A 7995-nucleotide genomic window follows, 5' to 3' on the forward strand; every position below is an offset into this window, starting at 1 on the left:
TTATTTAAAGTGCCCAGCAGCTCACTAAAGTGGGTATCTCCCCCTTCTTAGAGATGAGGGCACTGGGCTTCAGAGAGGTTGAATGATTCACTCTAGGACTGTGGGAAAGCTCAGACCTGAACCCAGGTCTCGGAACTCTGAGTGTGGTCTAGAAATAGTGCGTGATCTTTGCCAGGAGCTGTGCTAAGGCGTGTAACACATATGAAGGCTTATGTGAACCCTCACTCATCAAGCTCAAAGTGCATTGTCCTCATTTTACCAAGGAACAAATAGAAGCTCAGAGAGGTAACGTCACTTGCCGAAAGTCACACAGCTAAGAGGCAGCAGAGCTGGAACTGGAGTCAGGTCTGTCTGATTCCAAGTGTTTTGTTGTTTCTGGTTTTTTTCCATTCTCCTGCAGCTGAAGTTTGGCCGCCTTTGTATCTTTTACATGGCAAAAACTGCAAAGTGAAAGATGTGTAAGATATAGTCTGCGCCCTTGAGGAACTAACTCCCAGTCTGACGGAAGAGAGGTGTAAACAGGTCAAGTGCGCAGAAATATACACAGTGATCCAGGCGAGTACCGGATGCGAGGTGGGTTCAGTCGAGGTGCCATGCTGCCTTCTGGGGTGTGAGGAGGTTAGGGAGGGGACCGTTGCATTGATGCATTGGTTATCAAACCTTGTCTGCCTGTCTGTGTTTGCCCTTCTCTCTCATGCACACACAGAGTTAGGAAGGTGAGGCCTCAGTAAGGAAGGGAGCCAGGTTGGCCTTCTAAAGGGGGCTGATGGCTCTGGGTGTCCTCCCTGGAAGTTGGCCTTGGGACCAGCCCCACTGGATGAGTGAGAATAGAGCACAGATTTCTTCTTTCCTAGGCAAGCAAGTTGTTGGGGGCGTCGGTAGTGGACAGGCAAGTCACCCCTTTCCTGTGAGTCTTTCTACTCAGATCCAGAGTTCGTGGAAGTATTGCTGTCTGGCTTCTCCACAACACACCCAGACCTCCCTGCCGCCATCTTGGGAGGCAGGAACGTGGTCCTAGCATGGCTGCACGGCGCAGAAGTCAACTCTGCCTTTCTTTAGAGTGGTCGATGGGGTCTTCAGCTTAGTCTTCTGAATGTTCTCAACGAAGTGAGTTGGAGAAAGAAAAAAAAAGAAAGTTGAAAGAAAATGCACTAAGATGTTAACATCAGTTAAAATTCTGGTCAATGGGAATCTCAGTTCATAATTTGTTTTCTTTGTACATATCTGAATTTTTAAAAAAATATTTATTTACTTGACAGAGAGAGACATAGCAAGAGAGGGAACACAATCGGGAGAGTGGGAGAGGGAGAAGCAGGCTTCCCGCCAAGCAGGCAACCTGTTGGCGGGGCTCGATCCCAGCATGACTTGAGCCGAAGACAGACACTTAACAACTGAGCTACCCAGGCGCCCCCATATCTGAATTATTTTAATTTCCAAAATGTTTTAAAGAATTTTTAAAAAGTGAGAGAGCCCAATGGGTTTCAAGTTTGGAGCCAGCCAGCCTCCAAACTAGGCGGCTTTGGGCAAGCTGTTTGATTACTCTGAGACTCAATTTCCTCATCTCTAAGACAAGGATGATAGTGTCCACCCCATAGAATTGTTGTGCGGACTGAATGAAATCCTGAGCCCAGAGGTGGACCCTCAGTAAGCTCTTTTTGATAAAATCAGCCATGACTTTTATTAAGGGTGACAAATGTTGGTCCTTTGAGAATGGATTTGATTTTTACCAACAAGCCCATCTATCCGTTCCTTTAACAATGATTGATCTGATGCCTACTGTGTTCTAGGGCTGGTGCCAGACCCTGGGGACACGGCGGTGAATAAGACAGATAAAATTCCTGCCCAGTTCTCAGTTTACCCCCTGGGAGATGAGATCTAAAGATTATAGGACGTCATGACAGTCACTGAGGGGAAGACAGCGCTCTGGGAGGAAAGCAGCCAGAGTGGAGCTTGTTTGAGAATGGGAGGGCAGGGCAGAGGAAGGATCATAGCCAGACCACGAGAAGAGTCCTCCCACTAGGGAACAGAGCTGGGGAGGGGTAAAGAATGAGGACTGCCAGAAGCACCAAGTTCAGTGTCCTTAATACGTCCGTGGAGACAGACTGGGGAAGACAATCCTCAGAGATCCCAGAATTACTCAAACAATGACCGCTTGGAAGAACAGGACTCCCTTGGCTAGAGAGAGGCTGGGATGTTTGTTTAAAATAAAAGGATTCTCGTTTTGTGTCCCCTGTTCTGAGGCCCTGTGATTTCAGAGCAGCCCATGCACTGTTCTTCAGAGCTGTCTGTGTTTTTTAGGACTCTAAAGTAGAGTCCCAGATTCCCATGGAAAAAAATAGAAGCATGTATATTTCTGCGGCTCTTGGCAGCCGCTGCTAATTGCTCACGTAAAATAGAAGATTCTTGAGGATTTCCTTTTAGCGGGGAGGGAAGCACAGCTAACTGACAGGTACAAGGGGTACTTTGGGTGCCTAGGTCAGAAGTGAGGCTAGAAATTACTATTCATGAATAAATAATGGAATGGCCTATCTCTCACACTTAGAATTTTGTGTATGATTAAGGACACAGAAACAAACATGGAAAGAACATCCAATGTGTTACCCATATTTTTGAGGATTAGGGTAAGGGACAGTTAAGGGGAGGGGGATTAAAACCTCAACGTCTGAGCAGGAAAAAATAGGGCATAATGATTGCATTATGTACCGATTGCTGTGTAACACATTATGCCTAAATCTTGCAGTAGCCTAGGACAACAAAAATGTATTATTTAACAGTTTCTGTAGGTCAGGACTCTGGGCAGAGGGAGGTCATTTGGCTCAAGGTCTTGTACAAGGCTGCGGTTTAGATGTCGGCCAGGGCTGTGGTCTCCCTTGAAGGCTTGACCAGGAAATGGTCCACTTCGAAGCACACTCACATGGTATTGACGGGATCAGGTTCCTGCGGACCGTTGCTGTTACTAGTCCTTGCTACATGGGCCTCTCTGCAGGGCAGCCTGCAACACAGCAGCTGCCTTCCCACAGAACAAGTGAACAAGACAGCAGGAGAGAGTGAGCCAGATTCCTTTTGTAACCCAACCACAATGGCAACATCCCAACCCTTTTGCCAAAACAAAAAAGCCATATAAAAATTCAGTAGCAATCCTGTAGCTTAAATACTACGGGGTAAATGCAGTAGTTGGTCCAGAGGCGGTGGGGAAGGGAATCAGGGATATGTGTAAGATATTAGACATTCTGAACTGCTTCCTTCTGGCTCCTCTCTACCCCCTCCCTCCTTCCTAGGGGGAGTGAGCACTGTGATTGGGAATTTAATCAGCCCCTTCCCCTCCCCTCCCCCTTGGGCACCAGGCTGCCCACAGAGGGCTGTCAGGCAAGAGCTAGAGAGCCAGCAGGCCCCATGCTGGGTGCTGGGGACCCAAGGTTTCAAAACCACAATCCCTGAACTAACAGAACTAACAGTATAAAGGAAGAGACAGAGAGGAAGCATCCAGCCCAGTCTAGGAAAGGTCAAGGAAGTCTCCCTGGACTAGTTATGAACGGGGATCCTTTCAAAGAGGTAAATCAAGACAGAGGCACCTGCATGTTGCTTGGGACATCTGCAAGTAACTCAATATTGCTGGGCCATAAATAAAGGTCAAGGAAGGGGGCCAAGAAGAAAGATGCCAGGGCCAAACAGAGAAGGACTTGCTGTACCAAGCCAAGGAGGTTGGGCTTTGAGGGGCAAAGGGCAAGGGCAAAGAGCCTGCAAAGGACTGTAACAGCAGGGGACATGGCCATGTTTCTACTTTGAGTTATCACTGCGGGGCAGCGAATTTATAGGACTTGAGCCACAGAGTGCTGAATTTCTGAGCAACACACCTTCTCCCTGACCCCCATCATGTTTTCCTCCATCTCGGCCAGACGAACAAACACCCTTCTTCCCAATGTAGTTTCTCTCTCTCTCTCTCTCTCTCTCTGCCCATCAGGGTCTGACTCTAACCTCCAAAAACTGCAGCCCAGGAATTTCAAGCAGCTGGATTTTGATCGCGTAGCATCTTTACTCGGTCAACAGTTTTAGCAAAAACTCCTCCACCTCTGCTGGCAATTTAGAGATAGCATTTCTGAAATGGTCTGTGGATAAAGGATGTTGCTGCTCCGGGAAAATTTGTCTCCTGCCAGGAGGAGACAAAGAGCATGAAATGCTGCCAAAGGACGTTGTCCACAAGGGAAGGTCAAACATCCCTTAACACTTCTTCTTTTTTTTTTTTTTTTAAAGACTTGTCTTTTTCCAATTTTACACCAGCATCAGCTTTTTCTCCCCTGTGTCCTTTGGGGGAAGGTTAAGTGATGCTTCTTAGGAATATTACCAAAACAACACAGTCTTGTCACCTGGAGGGAAAAGTGTACAAGGAAGACGGAGGGATGCCACAGAGCTGTGTGTCAGAGAAGTGTCCTAGGGCTTCTTCAAGGACTCCCTCTTTTCTCCTCGAATTCCCGTGGCTGAACATAGCAAACCACGCCTGGTACAGAGTAGATATGTAATAAATGTTCTAGGGATGAAAGAGGGTACACAGACAGCTCCGCAGAAGACCACATACCCCACACCCCTCCCCAACTTCATCGTCCTGGGATAGCACAGAAGAGACAGAAGAGGTTTCAGGAGGATGCCCTGAGACCTGAGGCTTGGGGACACTCTCAGAAACCTTTTCCTTCTCGGGAGGACTGAGGGGGACGAGTGGAATCAGGGTCACAATCCCTAAGAAAGTCAGCTGCTGTGTCTCACCACATGAGGCTGTTTTTCTGCCCCAAGAACAGAGAACACAGAACCCCTGCGATTTCTTGGGAAGCCTCTCATTTAGAAATCCATTCGCCTGCCCTTTCCATACAGAGGGCAGTGGAAGACTCGAGCTTTGTGCTGTGCTTGATTCAGACCTGTCAGAAGAAACATCGATTTTTTTTTGTTTGTTTTTGCAGGAGAACTCTCTGTTGAACCAGAAAGTGCCACAGTCTCCAATGGAAGTCTAATTAATATCACTCTGGAGAGTTCCTTTCTGCACATGGGTGGGTTAAGCATCAAGGGCTGGCGAGGTGGTCTGCAGCTTAGGGGAACAAAACCAAAGGGAGACAACAAATGCCCTCTTTAATCAAAAACACTGGTACAATGTCCCTGTCCCTTCGGTGAATACCTCTTACAAGCTGGGTAATTCATCACAAGCCTTAGGGTAAAATGTTCCATTCCTAGAGTAAAGAAAATTCTTGTAGTTAAAACATTCAGTCTCTCTGAGAACCTCTTGTTCCTTCTCAGTAAACATTAAAGAGAAGGGCTGTGACGACAATGACACAGAGCAGATGAATAGATGTAAACTTCAAATGAGACCTTTCCCCCGACTAGGTTTCCATGGATCAACCTGAGATTACTGGAGTGTGAAGTTTCTCCAACCTTCTCTTCCTTAGCTTTGTCCAAAGGGCAGTTTCAATGGAGCATTTAAAATTGTAACTTAAAATTCTCTGGGATCCACTGAAAAGAAAAAGATAATACCTGATGTCTATGTGCCCCTAGAAAGAAGAAAGAAACTCATCTGTGTATCTATGTACGTCTCATTCAGGCGCCTGGGTGGCTCAGTGGATTGGGCCGCTGCCTTCAGCTCGGGTCATGATCTCAGTGTTCTGGAATCGAGCCCCGCATCGGGCTCTCTGCTCAGCAGGGAGCCTGCTTCCCCCCTCTCTCTCTGACTGCCTCTCTGCCTACTTGTGATCTCTCTCTCTGTCAAATAAATAAATAAATAATCTTTAAAAAAAAAAAAAACTCTGCCTTCAGCTCAGGTCATGATCTCAGGGTCCTGGGATCAAGACACAACAGGCTCTCTGCTCAGTGGGGAGCCTGCTTCCCCCCGCTCTCCGCCTGCCTCTCTGCCTACTTGTGATCTCTGTCTGTCAAATAAATAAATAAAATCTTAAAAAAAAATTCATCAATTCAAAGATGAAGCATTTTGCTGTTTTTACATTTACAGGCTAGCATTTTTACATGCTAGCCGCTATCCCTACTTACTGCACAGCGTGGGAACCAGGGCTGTCGGGAAGGACCCATGGGAGCTCTGAAATAAACGGGTTAGGCTGTGTCTATTTACTCAAGCAGCGGGGAGGTGGGTCTCAGGCCAGACAAATGTCTCCTTGCGGAGAGAGGCTCACCCACACCACACATGTACTGAGCTATGTGGCCATGCCTACCCAAACGTTTCAAACACCTCCCAGGGTCTCTTGCTTACAACCCAGCTTAGGGGTGAGGAATAGAGCTACCCATGATTACAGGGACATTTAAAGACTGACACCACATGGGGCGCCTGGGTGGTTCAGTGGGTTAAAGCCTCTGCCTTGCGCTCAGGTCCTGATCTCAGGGTCCTAGGATGGAGCCCCACATGGGACTCTCTGCTCAGTGGGGAGCCTGCTTCTCTCTCTCCGCCTGCTGCTCTGCCTACTTGTGATTTCTGTCTGTCAAATAAATAAATAAAATCTTAAAAAAAAAAACACCTGACACCACCACAAAATATACATCTGAGGTTTGGCTTTATTTCTTGTTAAAGAGTAACTCTGGGGCGCCTGGGTGGCTCAGTGGGTTAAGCCGCTGCCTTCAGCTCAGGTCATGATCTCAGGGTCCTGGGATCGAGCCCCGCATCGGGCTCTCTGCTCCGCAGGGAGCCTGCTTCCTCCTCTCTCTCCCTGCCTGCCTCTCTGCCTACTTGTGACCTCTCTGTCAAATAAATAAATAAAACTTAAAAAAAAAGAGTAACTCTCTGACCCAAATAAATTATGTAAACTGTGTTTGGATCCCAATCTGAATAACTATAAACCAAAATAAAAAGATGGGGAGATCTGAGTATCAGCTGGAGAGTAAATGATATTACGAAGTTCATGTTCATCTTTCTAGAGATGATAATAGTATGGTTAATGGGGTTTTTCTCTTAAAAGAACTCTTATCTCTTAGAGATAGCTACTGAAGTATTTATAAGTGAAATATAATGTCTGGAATTTGCTTTAAAGTAACGGGGGGAGGAGGGTTAGTAGGAAGGTATAAATGAATAAAATAATGGCTATTTGTCAGTAATTGTTGAAGCTGGATAACAGGTGTATGGGGTTCACTAAATTCTTTTTGTTGTGTATGTTTGAAATTTCCTATTAAAAACAAAGTCAAGGGGCGCCTGGGTGGCTCAGTGGGTTAAGCCGCTGCCTTCAGCTCAGGTCATGATCTCAGGGTCCTGGGATCGAGCCCCGCATTGGGCTCTCTGCTCAGCAGGGAGCCTGCTTCCTCCTCTCTCTCTCTGCCTGCCTCTCTGCCTACTTGTGATCTCTCTCTGTCAAATAAATAAATAAAATCTTTAAAAAATAAAATAAAATAAAAATAAAAACAAAGTCAAGGAAAGAAAAAAATCACTCAGTACAAATCCCTCGATCAGCCGTTCCTAACAGCGGCTTTGGGTAAAAGGGCTTTGCCACTAACAGGCAATGTGACTTTAGGCAAGCTGCTCCAGGTCTTGGGGCCTTAGTTTATACATTGGAAAAACACAGACTTCAGGCGAGATTTCTTGTGGGGGGTCCTAAGAAGGGAAGAGGACTGTGGGGTGTAGAGAGGAGCCTAAGGGCATGAGGGGTTGGGGTGGGTGTTTCAGGGAATCCATAATAGCTGAACTTGCTGTTTTGAGAAAGGAACACTTTATTGCTATTATAAAAACCTAGTAGAACCAGAAGTGGAAAGAGAAAAACAAAGGAATCTACACACAGACAAGGGTACTAGGAAGCAGTAAAGGAGAATAAGGCAAAGTTACATCTGCAGGATCTTACAACATCCAGCCTCATCAGCTGGGGAAGCCCCTCGGAGACAGCCAAGCTGGAGGCTGCATTGAGAGGCCTGGGCTGAACATCCTCCCCTCAGGTGAGGCTCCTACCCACCGTCGCCATAAGGGCCAGACTTCTACAGCAAATATTGGAGTCTGAAGTTAAACATTTGTTTGCCTACATACAGTTT

This window comes from Neovison vison, chromosome 2 (genome assembly GCF_020171115.1).
Source record: "Neovison vison isolate M4711 chromosome 2, ASM_NN_V1, whole genome shotgun sequence".
Lineage (NCBI taxonomy): Eukaryota > Metazoa > Chordata > Mammalia > Carnivora > Mustelidae > Neogale > Neogale vison.